This window comes from Oncorhynchus masou, unplaced genomic scaffold (assembly GCF_036934945.1).
Source record: "Oncorhynchus masou masou isolate Uvic2021 unplaced genomic scaffold, UVic_Omas_1.1 unplaced_scaffold_1321, whole genome shotgun sequence".
Classification (NCBI taxonomy): Eukaryota; Metazoa; Chordata; class Actinopteri; order Salmoniformes; family Salmonidae; genus Oncorhynchus; species Oncorhynchus masou.
Window position 1 is genome coordinate 17,501 of NW_027003077.1, and position 13,703 is coordinate 31,203.

The window sequence follows — 13,703 nt, forward strand, 5'->3', positions numbered from 1 at the left end:
TCTACACATCCATACATCAAACCCCAGCTCACTGCCCAGGTAAAACACACACATACACACACACACACACACACACACACAGCCTCACCCAGTGGCTCTAACGAGCAATCCCATTATCCTCTCTGTCTTCCAGGCAGGCCTCCCCTCCCTGTGGGCTCAACGTTTATAACCATCCACCTCTCCTGTGTAACTACTCTTCTCCTTCTCTGCTCTGACATGTGGTGATCTATAATGTTTTTAACATTTAACACTCTCTTTCCATCCCTCTCATCCTTGTTTATTACAGCTGTATGTTTTGTATAGCGGGCCAGAGAAGCTATTTGAAGAATGTAAGTGTTAGAATGTAAGTGGGCACAGTGGAACTCGACAGTCTACTGTAATTACCCATTTAGTCAGAAATTGCACCTTTGGAGTGGAACTAGTTTAAACCGTTGCCGGGGGGTGAAAGGAGGCGGTTTTGAGAGAGCGAGAGAATCAGCCCCAGCGCCATCTTTCCTCACGCCTACTGCCATTACATGCCATGCGAGCGCCATCCTGCCGCGAAGGACACTCATCGTCCGGGTAACTTGACCCAGAATAAAAGTGAACAACAAAGAGAAGAGGCAGAGGAAACAGAACAGACTGTAAAAGCCCTGTGTTACGTCTTAGTTTAGTCTGTCTGTTTGGACTGGGTGCTAATAGCAGGTCTACGAGGAGAGGAGCAGGAAGTGGAGTTGCACTCTGGCCAACGGATGAACGACTGACCACTCAGACTGTCTGTGTGTCTGTCTGCACAAACGGTGTCCTGTTTGGGAACTGGGAGGAAGAATAGGGACAGGGACATGTAGAGAAAGGAGAGGGAGAATAGGGACAGGGACATGTAGAGAAAGGAGAGGGAGAATAGGGACAGGGACATGTAGAGAAAGGAGAGGGAGAATAGGGACAGGGACATGTAGAGAAAGGGGGGAGGGAGAATAGGGACAGGGACATGTAGAGAAAGGGAGGAGGGAGGGAGAATAGGGACAGGGACATGTAGAGAAAGGAGAGGGAGGGAGGGAGAATAGGGACAGGGACATGTAGAGAAAGGAGAGGGAGAATAGGGACAGGGACATGTAGAGAAAGGAGGGAGGGAGAATAGGGACAGGGACATGTAGAGAAAGGAGAGGGAGAATAGGGACAGGGACATGTAGAGAAAGGAGGGAGGGAGAATAGGGACAGGGACATGTAGAGAAGGGAGGGAGGGAGGGGAGAAATAGGGACAGGGACATGTAGAGAAAGGAGAGGGAGAATAGGGACAGGGACATGTAGAGAAAGGGGAGGGAGGGAGAATAGGGACAGGGACATGTAGAGAAAGGGGAGGGAGGGAGAATAGGGACAGGGACATGTAGAGAAAGGAGAGGGAGGGAGGAGAATAGGGACAGGGACATGTAGAGAAAGGGGAGAATAGGGAGGGACATGTAGAGAATAGGGACAGGGACATGTAGAGAAAGGGAGGGAGGGAGATAGGGACAGGGACATGTAGAGAAAGGAGAGGGAGAATAGGGACAGGGACATGTAGAGAAAGGAGAGGGAGAATAGGGACAGGGACATGTAGAGGGGGAGGGAGGGGGAGAATAGGGACAGGGACATGTAGAGAAAGGAGGGGAGAATAGGAGACATGTAGAGGGGGAGGGAGAATAGGACAGGGACATGTAGAGAAAGGAGAGGGAGAATAGGGACAGGGACATGTAGAGAAAGGAGGAGGGAGGGAGAATAGGGACAGGGACATGTAGAGAAAGGAGAGGGAGAATAGGGACAGGGACATGTAGAGAAAGGAGAGGGAGAGAATAGGGACAGGGACATGTAGAGAAAGGGGAGGGGGAGGGAGAATAGGGACAGGGACATGTAGAGAAAGGAGAGGGAGAATAGGGACAGGGACATGTAGAGAAAGGAGAGGGAGAGGACAGGGACATGTAGAGAAAGGAGAGGGAGAATAGGGACAGGGACATGTAGAGAAAGGGGGAGGGAGGGAGGGAGAATAGGGACAGGGACATGTAGAGAAAGGAGGAGGGAGAATAGGGACAGGGACATGTAGAGAAAGGGGAGGGAGGGAGGGAGAATAGGGACAGGGACATGTAGAGAAAGGGGAGGAGGGAGAATAGGGACAGGGACATGTAGAAAGGAGGGACATGGGGAGGGAGGGATAGGGACAGGGACATGTAGAGAAAGGGGAGGGAGGGAGGGAGAATAGGGACAGGGACATGTAGAGAAGGGGAGGAGGGAGGGAGAATAGGGGGACAGGGACATAGGGACAGGGAGAGAAAGGGGGGAGGGAGGGAGGGACATGTAGAGATAGGGACAGGGACATGTAGAGAAAGGGGAGGGAGGGAATAGGGACAGGGACATGTAGAGAAAGGGGGGAGGGAGGGAGAATAGGGACAGGGACATGTAGAGAAAGGGGAGGGAGAATAGGGACAGGGACATGTAGGAAAGGAGAGGGAGAATAGGGACAGGGACATGTAGAGAAAGGGGAGGAGGGAGAATAGGGACAGGGACATGTAGAGAAAGGGAGGGGGAGGGAGAATAGGGACAGGGACATGAGAAAGGGGAGGGAGGGAGATAGGGACAGGGACATGTAGAGAAAGGAGAGGGAGGGAGAATAGGGACAGGGACATGTAGAGAAAGGGGAGGGGAGAATAGGGACAGGGACATGTAGAGAAGGGAGGGAGGGAGAATAGGGACAGGGACATGTAGAGAAAGGGGGGAGGGAGAATAGGGACAGGGACATGTAGAGAAAGGAGGGAGGGAGGGAGAATAGGGACAGGGACATGTAGAGAAAGGAGAGGGAGAGGGACAGGGACATGTAGAGAAAGGAGGGAGAATAGGGACAGGGACATGTAGAGAAAGGAGAGGGAGAATAGGGACAGGGACATGTAGAGAAAGGGGAGGGAGAATAGGGACAGGGACATGTAGAGAAAGGGGAGGGAGAATAGGGACAGGGACATGTAGAGAAAGGGGAGGGAGAATAGGGACAGGGACATGTAGAGAAAGGGGAGGGAGGGAGAATAGGGACAGGGACATGTAGAGAAAGGAGAGGGAGGGAGAATAGGGACAGGGACATGTAGAGAAAGGGGAGGGAGAATAGGGACAGGGACATGTAGAGAAAGGAGGGAGGGAGAATAGGGACAGGGACATGTAGAGAAAGGGGAGGGAGGGAGGGAGAATAGGGACAGGGACATGTAGAGAAAGGAGAGGGAGAATAGGGACAGGGACATGTAGAGAAAGGGGGGGGAGAATAGGGACAGGGACATGTAGAGAAAGGGGAGGGAGGGAGAATAGGGACAGGGACATGTAGAGAAAGGAGGGAGGGAGAATAGGGACAGGGACATGTAGAGAAAGGAGGGAGGAGAATAGGGACAGGGACATGTAGAGAAAGGGGAGGGAGAAATAGGGACAGGGACATGTAGAGAAAGGAGGAGGGAGAATAGGGACAGGGACATGTAGAGAAAGAATAGGGAGGGACATGTAGAGAGAATAGGGACAGGGACATGTAGAGAAAGGAGGGAGAATAGGGACAGGGACATGTAGAGAAAGGAGAGGGGAGAATAGGGACAGGGACATGTAGAGAAAGGGGAGGGGGGAGAATAGGGACAGGGACATGTAGAGAAAGGAGGAGGGAGAATAGGGACAGGGACATGTAGAGAAAGGAGAGGGAGGGAATAGGGACAGGGACATGTAGAGAAAGGAGAGGGAGGGAGGGAATAGGGACAGGGACATGTAGAGAAAGGAGAAGGGAGAATAGGGACAGGGACATGTAGAAAGGGAGAATAGGGACAGGGACATGTAGAGAAAGGGGAGGGAGGGAGAATAGGGACAGGGACATGTAGAAAGGAGAGGGAGAATAGGGACAGGGACATGGAGAGGGGGAGGGAGAATAGGGACAGGGACATGTAGAGAAAGGGGGGAGGGAGAATAGGGACAGGGACATGTAGAGAAAGGGGAGGGAGGGGACAGGGACATGTAGAGAAAGGAGGGAGGAGAATAGGGACAGGGACATGTAGAGAAAGGAGGGAGGGAGGGAGAATAGGGACAGGGACATGTAGAGAAAGGAGGAGGAGAATAGGGAGGGACATGTAGAGACAGGGACATGTAGGAAGGGACATGGGGGGAGGGAGGGAGAATAGGGACAGGGACATGTAGAGAAAGGGGAGGGAGGGAGAATAGGGACAGGGACATGTAGAGAAAGGGAGGGAGGGAGAATAGGGACAGGGACATGTAGAGAAGGGAGGGACAGGGACATGTAGGGAGAGGGAGAATAGGGACAGGGACATGTAGAGAAAGGAGGAGGGAGAAATAGGGACAGGGACATGTAGAGAAAGGGGAGGGAGAGAATAGGGACAGGGACATGTAGAGAAAGGGGGAGGGAGGGAGGGAGAATAGGGACAGGGACATGTAGAGAAAGGAGGGAGGGAGAATAGGGACAGGGACATGTAGAGAAAGGAGAGGGAGAATAGGGACAGGGACATGTAGAGAAAGGAGGGAGGGAGGGAATAGGGACAGGGACATGTAGAGAAAGGGGAGGGAGGGAGAATAGGGACAGGGACATGTAGAGAAAGGAGGGAGGGAGGGAGAATAGGGACAGGGACATGTAGAGAAAGGGGGGGAGGGGAGGGAGGGAGAATAGGGACAGGGACATGTAGAGAAAGGGGAGGAGAATAGGGACAGGGAGGGAGAATAGGGAGAATAGGGACAGGACATGTAGAGAAAGGGGGGAGGGAGGGAGAATAGGGACAGGGACATGTAGAGAAAGGAGGGAGGGAGAATAGGGACAGGGACATGTAGAGAAAGGGGACAGGGAGGGAAAGAGAATAGGGGACAGGGACATGTAGAGAAAGGGGAGGGAGGGAGGGAGATAGGGACAGGGACATGTAGAGAAAGGGGGAAGGAGGGAGGGAGAATAGGGACAGGGACATGTAGAGAAAGGGGAGGGAGGGAGGGAGAATAGGGACAGGGACATGTAGAGAAAGGGGGAAGGAGGGAGGGAGAATAGGGACAGGGACATGTAGAGAAAGGAGGGAGGAGGGACAGGACATGTAGAGAAAGGGGGGAGGGACAGGGACATGTAGAGAAAGGGACAGGGACATGTAGAGGGAGGGAATAGGGACAGGGACATGTAGAGAAAGGAGAGGGAGGGGACAGGGACATGTAGAGAAAGGGGAGAGGGAGATAGGGACAGGGACATGTAGAGAAAGGGGAAGGGAGAGGGAGGGAGGGAGAATAGGGAGGGAGGGAGGGAGAATAGCAGGGACATGTAGAGAAAGGGGAGGGAGGGAGGGAGAATAGGGACAGGGACATGTAGAGAAAGGGGAGGGAGGGAGAATAGGGACAGGGACATGTAGAGAAAGGGGGGAAGGAGGGAGGGAGAATAGGGACAGGGACATGTAGAGAAAGGGGAGGGAGGGAGAATAGGGACAGGGACATGTAGAGAAAGGAGAGGGAGAATAGGGACAGGGACATGTAGAGAAAGGGGGAGGAGGGGAGGGAGAATAGGGACAGGGACATGTAGAGAAAGGAGGGAGGGGACATGAATAGGGACAGGGACATGTAGAGAAAGGGGAGGGAGGGAGGGACAGGGACATAGGGACAGGGACATGTAGAGAAAGGGGAGGGAGGGAGAATAGGGACAGGGACATGTAGAGAAAGGGGGAGGGAGGGAGGGACATGATAGGGACAGGGACATGTAGAGAAAGGGGAGGGAGAATAGGGACAGGGACATGTAGAGAAAGGGGGAGGGAGGGAGAATAGGGACAGGGACATGTAGAGAAAGGGGGAGGGAGGGAGGAGAATAGGGACAGGGACATGTAGAGAAAGGGGAGGAGGGAGGGAGGGGACAGACATAGGGACAGGGACATGTAGAGAAAGGGGAGGGAGAGATAGGGACAGGGACATGTAGAGAAAGGAGGGAAGGGAGAAAGGATAGGGACAGGGACATGTAGAGAAAGGAGGAGGGAGAGAATAGGGACAGGGACATGGGACAAAGGGAAAGGGGGAGGGAGGGAGAATAGGGACAGGGACATGTAGAGAAAGGAGGGAGGGAGGGAGAATAGGGACAGGGACATGTAGAGAAAGGGAGGAGGGAGAATAGGACAGGGACATAGGGACAGGGACATGTAGAGAAAGGGGAGGGAGGGAGAATAGGGACAGGGACATGTAGAGAAAGGGAGGGAGGGAGGGAGAATAGGGACAGGGACATGTAGAGAAAGGGGAGGGAGGGAGAATAGGGACAGGGACATGTAGAGAAAGGGGAGGGAGAATAGGGACAGGGACATGTAGAGAAAGGAGGGAGGGAGGGAGAATAGGGACAGGGACATGTAGAGAAAGGGGGGAGGGAGGGAGAATAGGGACAGGGACATGTAGAGAAAGGGGAGGGAGGGAGGGACATAGGGACAGGGACATGTAGAGAAAGGAGGGAGGGAGAATAGGGACAGGGACATGTAGAGAAAGGGGAGGGAGGGAGAATAGGGACAGGGACATGTAGAGAAAGGGGGAGGGACAGGGAGGGAGAATAGGGGACAGGGACATGTAGAGAAAGGGGGAGGGGAGGGAGGGAGAATAGGGACAGGGACATGTAGAGAAAGGGGGGAGGGAGGGAGGGAGAATAGGGACAGGGACATGTAGAGAAAGGAGAGGGGAGAATAGGGAGGGACATGGGGAGGGAAATAGGGACAGGGACATGTAGAGAAAGGGGAGGGAGGGAGGGAGAATAGGGACAGGGACATGTAGAGAAAGGGGGAGAGGGAGGGAGGGAGAATAGGGACAGGGACATGTAGAGAAAGGGGAGGGGGAGGGAGAATAGGGACAGGGACATGTAGAGAAAGGGGAGGGAGGGAGGGAGAATAGGGACAGGGACATGTAGAGAAAGGGGAGGGAGGGAGGGAGAATAGGGACAGGGACATGTAGAGAAATGGGGAGGGAGGGGGAGGGAAATAGGGACAGGGACATGTAGAGAAAGGGGAGGGAGGGAGAATAGGGACAGGGACATGTAGAGAAAGGGGGGAGGGAGAATAGGGACAGGGACATGTAGAGAAAGGAGAGGGAGGGGGGACAGGGACATAGGGACAGGGACATGTAGAGAAAGGGGAGGGAGGGAGGGAGAATAGGGACAGGGACATGTAGAGAAAGGGGAGGGAGGGAGGGAGAATAGGGACAGGGACATGTAGAGAAAGGGGAGGGAGGGAGAATAGGGACAGGGACATGTAGAGAAAGGGGAGGGAGGGAGGGACATGAATAGGGACAGGGACATGTAGAGAAAGGGGGGAGGGAGGGAGAATAGGGACAGGGACATGTAGAGAAAGGGGAGGAGGGAGGGAGAATAGGGACAGGGACATGTAGAGAAAGGGGAGGGAGGGAGGGAGAATAGGGACAGGGACATGTAGAGAAAGGGGAGGGAGGGAGGGAGAATAGGGACAGGGACATGTAGAGAAAGGGGAGGGAGAATAGGGACAGGGACATAGGGACAGGGAGGAGAAAGGGGGGACATGTAGAGAAAGGGGAGAGGGAGAATAGGGACAGGGACATGGGAGAGAAAAAGGGGGAGGGAGGGAGAATAGGGACAGGGACATGTAGAGAAAGGGGGGAGGGAGGGAATAGGGACAGGGACATGTAGAGAAAGGAGGGAGGGAGAATAGGGACAGGGACATGTAGAGAAAGGGGGGGAGGGAGGGAGAATAGGGACAGGGACATGTAGAGAAAGGGGAGGGAGGGAGGGAGAATAGGGACAGGGACATGTAGAGAAAGGGGGAGGGAGGGAGAATAGGGACAGGGACATGTAGAGAAAGGGGAGGGAGAATAGGGACAGGGACATGTAGAGAAAGGAGGGAGGGAGGGAGAATAGGGACAGGGACATGTAGAGAAAGGGGGAGAATAGGGAGGGAGAGAAGGAGGGGGAGAATAGGGACAGGGACATGTAGAGAAAGGGGAGGGAGGGAGGGAGAATAGGGACAGGGACATGTAGAGAAAGGGGAAGGAGGGAGGGAGAATAGGGACAGGGACATGTAGAGAAAGGAGGAGGGAGAATAGGGACAGGGACATGTAGAGAAAGGAGGGGAGAATAGGGAGGGAGAGAAAGAAGAGGGAGAATAGGGACAGGGACATGTAGAGAAAGGGGAGGGACATGTAGAGAAAGAGAGGGAGAATAGGGACAGGGACATGTAGAGAAAGGGGAGGGAGGGAGAATAGGGACAGGGACATGTAGAGAAAGGGACAGGGACATGAGGGAGGGGAGAATAGGGACAGGGACATGTAGAGAAAGGGAGGGGGAGGGAAATAGGGACAGGGACATGTAGAGAAAGGGGAGGGAGGGAGAATAGGGACAGGGACATGTAGAGAAAGGGAGGGAGGGAGGGAATAGGGACAGGGACATGTAGAGAAAGGGACAGGGGAGGGAGGGAGAATAGGGACAGGGACATGTAGAGAAAGGGGACAGGGAGGGAGAGAATAGGGACAGGGACATGTAGAGAAAGGAGGGAGGGAGGGAGAATAGGGACAGGGACATGTAGAGAAAGGGGAGAGGGAGGGAGGGAGAATAGGGACAGGGACATGTAGAGAAAGGGGGGAAGGAGGGAGAAATAGGGACAGGGACATGTAGAGAAAGGGGAGGGAGGGAGGGAGAATAGGGACAGGGACATGTAGAGAAAGGGGGGGGAGGGAGGGAGAATAGGGACAGGGACATGTAGAGAAAGGGGGGAGAATAGGGACAGGGACATGGGAGGGAGGGAGAATAGGGACAGGGACATGTAGAGAAAGGGGAGGGAGGGAGGGGAGGGAGGGAGAATAGGGACAGGGACATGTAGAGAAAGGGGAGGGAGGGAGAATAGGGACAGGGACATGTAGAGAAAGGAGGGAGGGAGAATAGGGACAGGGACATGTAGAGAAAGGGGGGAGGGAGGGAGAATAGGGACAGGGACATGTAGAGAAAGGGGGGAGGGAGGGAGGGAGAATAGGGACAGGGACATGTAGAGAAAGGGGGAGGGAGGGAGGGAGAATAGGGACAGGGACATGTAGAGAAAGGGGGGAGGGAGGGAGAATAGGGACAGGGACATGTAGAGAAAGGGGGAGGGAGGGAGGGAGAATAGGGACAGGGACATGTAGAGAAAGGGGGAGGGAGGGAGGGAATAGGGACAGGGACATGTAGAGAAAGGAGGGGAGAGGGAGAATAGGGACAGGGACATGTAGAGAAAGGGGGGGAGAAGGGGGACAGGGACATAGGGACAGGGACATGTAGAGAAAGGGGGGAAGGAGGGAGGGAGAATAGGGACAGGGACATGTAGAGAAAGGGGGGGAGGAGGGAGAATAGGGACAGGGACATGTAGAAAGGGGGGAAGGAGGGAGGGAGAATAGGGACAGGGACATGGAGAAAGGGGGAATAGGGACAGGGACATGTAGAGAAAGGGGAGGGAGGGAGGGAGAGGGACAGGGACATGGACATGTAGAGAAAGGGGAGGGAGGGAGGGAGAATAGGGACAGGGACATGTAGAGAAAGGGGGGAGAATAGGGACAGGGAGGAGAGAATAGGGACAGGGACATGTAGAGAAAGGGGGGGGAGGGAGAATAGGGACAGGGACATGTAGAGAAAGGGGGAGGAGGAGGGGAGGGAGAATAGGGACAGGGACATGTAGAGAAAGGGGGGAGGGAGGGAGAATAGGGACAGGGACATGTAGAGAAAGGGGGAAGGAGGGAGGGAGAATAGGGACAGGGACATGTAGAGAAAGGGGGGAGGGAGGGAGGGAGAATAGGGACAGGGACATGTAGAGAAAGGGAGGGAGGGAGGGAGAATAGGGACAGGGACATGTAGAGAAAGGGGGAGGGAGGGAGGGAATAGGGACAGGGACATGTAGAGAAAGGGGGAGGGAGGGAGGGAGAATAGGGACAGGGACATGTAGAGAAAGGGGGGAGGGAGGGAGGGAGAATAGGGACAGGGACATGTAGAGAAAGGGGGAAGGGGACAGGGACATGTAGAGGGGGAAGGAGGGAGGGAGAATAGGGACAGGGACATGTAGAGAAAGGGGGGAAGGAGGGAGGGAGAATAGGGACAGGGACATGTAGAGAAAGGGGGGAGGGGAGGGAGAATAGGGACAGGGAGGAGAAAGGGGGAGAGGGAGGGAGAATAGGGACAGGGACATGTAGAGAAAAGGAGGGAGGGAGAATAGGGACAGGGACATGTAGAGAAAGGGGGAAGGAGGGAGGGAGAATAGGGACAGGGACATGTAGAGAAAGGGGGAAGGAGGGAGGGAGAATAGGGACAGGGACATGTAGAGAAAGGGGGAAGGAGGGAGGGAGAATAGGGACAGGGACATGTAGAGAAAGGGAGGGAGAATAGGGACAGGGACATGGAGAATAGGGACAGGGACATGTAGAGAAAGGGGGAGGGAGGGAGGGAGAATAGGGACAGGGACATGTAGAAAGGGGGAGAAAGGGGGGACAGGGACATGTAGAGAGGGGGAGAGGGAGGGAGAATAGGGACAGGGACATGTAGAGAAAGGGGGGGAATGAGGAAAGGAGGGAGAATAGGGACAGGGACATGTAGAGAAAGGGGGAAGGAGGGACAGGGACATGAATAAAGGGACAGGGGGACATGTAGAGAAAGGGGGGAGAGGGAGGGAGAATAGGGACAGGGACATGTAGAGAAAGGGGGGAAGGAGGGAGGGAGAATAGGGACAGGGACATGTAGAGAAAGGGGGAAGGAGGGAGGGAGAATAGGGACAGGGACATGTAGAGAAAGGGGGGAAGGAGGGAGGGAGAATAGGGACAGGGACATGTAGAGAAAGGGGGGGAGAATAGGGACAGGAGGGAGGGAGAGGGATAGGGACAGGGACATGTAGAGAAAGGGGGGAGGGGAGGGAGAATAGGGACAGGGACATGTAGAGAAAGGGGGAAGGAGGGAGGGAGAATAGGGACAGGGACATGTAGAGAAAGGGGGGAAGGAGGGAGGGAGAATAGGGACAGGGACATGTAGAGAAAGGGGGAAGGGGGAGGGAGAATAGGGACAGGGACATGGAGAAAGGGGGAGGAGGGAGGGAAATAGGGACAGGGACATGTAGAGAAAGGAAAGGGGGAAGGGAGGGAAAGGGAGAATAGGGACAGGGACATGTAGAGAAAGGGGGAAGGAGGGAGGGAGAATAGGGACAGGGACATGTAGAGAAAGGGGGAAGGAGGGAGGGAGAATAGGGACAGGGACATGTAGAGAAAGGGGGAAGGAGGGAGGGAGAATAGGGACAGGGACATGTAGAGAAAGGGGAAGGAGGGAGGGAGAATAGGGACAGGGACATGTAGAGAAGGGGGGAAGGAGGGAGGGAGAATAGGGACAGGGACATGTAGAGAAAGGGGAGGGAGGGAGGGAGAATAGGGACAGGGACATGTAGAGAAAGGGGGAAGGAGGGAGGGAGAATAGGGACAGGGACATGTAGAGAAAGGGGGGAGGGAGGGAGAATAGGACAGGGACATGTAGAGAATAGGGACAGGGACATGGGACAGGGACATGTAGAGAAGGGGGGAGGAGGGAGGGAGAATAGGGACAGGGACATGTAGAGAAAGGGGGGAAGGAGGAGAAAAGGAGGGAGGGAGAATAGGGACAGGGACATGTAGAGAAAGGAAGGAGGGAGGGAGAATAGGGACAGGGACATGTAGAGAAAGGGGGAAGGAGGGAGAATAGGGACAGGGACATGTAGAGAAAGGGGGAGGGAGGGAGGGAGAATAGGGACAGGGACATGTAGAGAAAGGGGGGAAGGAGGGAGGGAGAATAGGGACAGGGACATGTAGAGAAGGGGGAGGAGGGAGGGAGAATAGGGACAGGGACATGTAGAGAAAGGGGGAGGGAGAATAGGGACAGGGACATGTAGAGAAAGGGGGAGGGGGAGGAGAATAGGGACAGGGACATGTAGAGAAAGGGGGAAGGAGGGAGGGAGAATAGGGACAGGGACATGTAGAGAAGGGGGAAGGAGGGAGGGAGAATAGGGACAGGGACATGTAGAGAAAGGGGGGGAAGGAGGGGAGGGAGAATAGGGACAGGGACATGTAGAGAAAGGGGGAAGGAGGGAGGGAGAATAGGGACAGGGACATGTAGAGAAAGGGGGGAAGGAGGGAGGGAGAATAGGGACAGGGACATGTAGAGAAAGGGGGAAGGAGGGAGGGAGAATAGGGACAGGGACATGTAGAGAAGGGGGAGGGAGGAGGGAGAATAGGGACAGGGACATGTAGAGAAAGGGGGAAGGAGGGAGGGAGAATAGGGACAGGGACATGTAGAGAAAGGGGGGAAGGAGGGAGGGAGAATAGGGACAGGGACATGTAGAGAAAGGGGGAAGGAGGGAGGGAGAATAGGGACAGGGACATGTAGAGAAAGGGGAGGGAGAATAGGAGGGAGGGAGAGAATAGGGAGGGAGAAGGGACATGTAGAGAAAGGGGGAAGGAGGGGGACATGGGAGAATAGGGACAGGGAGAGAATGGCCTGGGACATGTAGAGAAGGAGGGAGGGAGAATAGGGACAGGGACATGTAGAGAAAGGGGGGAGGAGGGAGGGAGAATGGGACAGGGACATGTAGAGAAAGGGGGACATGGGAAGGGGGAGGGAGAATAGGGACAGGGACATGTAGAGAAAGGGGGGAAGGAGGGAGGGAGAATAGGGACAGGGACATGTAGAGAAGGGGGGAAGGAGGGAGGGAGAATAGGGACAGGGACATGTAGAGAAAGGGGGAAGGAGGGAGGGAGAATAGGGACAGGGACATGTAGAGAAGGGGGGAGGGAGGGAGAATAGGGACAGGGACATGTAGAGAAGGGGGGAGGAGGGAGGGAGAGCATGGCCTGGGACATGTAGAGAAGGGGGAGGGAGGGAGGGAGAATGGCCTGGGACATGTAGAGAAGGGGGAGGGAGAGCATGGCCTGGGACATGTAGAGAAGGGGGAGGAGGGAGGGTAGAGGGACAGGGACATGGCCTGGGACATGTAGAGAAGGAGGGAGGGAGAGCATGGCCTGGGACATGTAGAGAAGGGGGGAGGGAGAGCATGGCCTGGGACATGTAGAGAAGGAGGGAGGAAGGGAGGATGGGGGACATGAGAATAGGGACAGGGACATGGCCTGGGACATGTAGAGAAGGAGGGAGGGAGAGCATGGGACTGGGACATGTAGAGAAAGGGGGAGGAAGGGACATGTAGAGAAGGGGAGCATGGCCTGGGACATGTAGAGAAGGAGGGAGGGAGGGAGAATAGGGACTGGGACATGTAGAGAAGGGGGGGAGGGAGAGCATGGGACAGGGACTGGGACATGTAGAGAAGGGACAGGGACATGGGGGGGGAGGAGAGAGCATGGCCTGGGACATGTAGAGAAGGAGGGAGGGAGAGCATGGCCTGGGACATGTAGAGAAGGGGGAGGGAGAGCATGGCCTGGGACATGTAGAGAAGGGGGAGGGAGAGCATGGCCTGGGACATGTAGAGAAGGGGGAGGGAGAGCATGGCCTGGGACATGTAGAGAAGGAGGGAGGGAGAGCATGGCCTGGGACATGTAGAGAAGGAGGGAGGGAGAGCATGGCCTGGGACATGTAGAGAAGGAGGGAGGGAGAGCATGGCCTGGGACATGTAGAGAAGGAGGGAGGGAGAGCATGGCCTGGGACATGTAGAGAAGGAGGGAGGGAGAGCATGGCCTGGGACATGTAGAGAAGGGGGAGGAGAGCATGGCCTGGGACATGTAGAGAAGGA

At 55.1% G+C, this 13,703-nt stretch overlaps 1 protein-coding gene across 1 annotated transcript in view; it reads left to right on the forward strand.

Moving 5' to 3' along the window:
• Window positions 1-13,703, forward strand: part of dnaaf5 (dynein axonemal assembly factor 5) — a 50,058-nt gene that overhangs the window by 2,062 nt on the left and 34,293 nt on the right. The window lies entirely within an intron of this gene.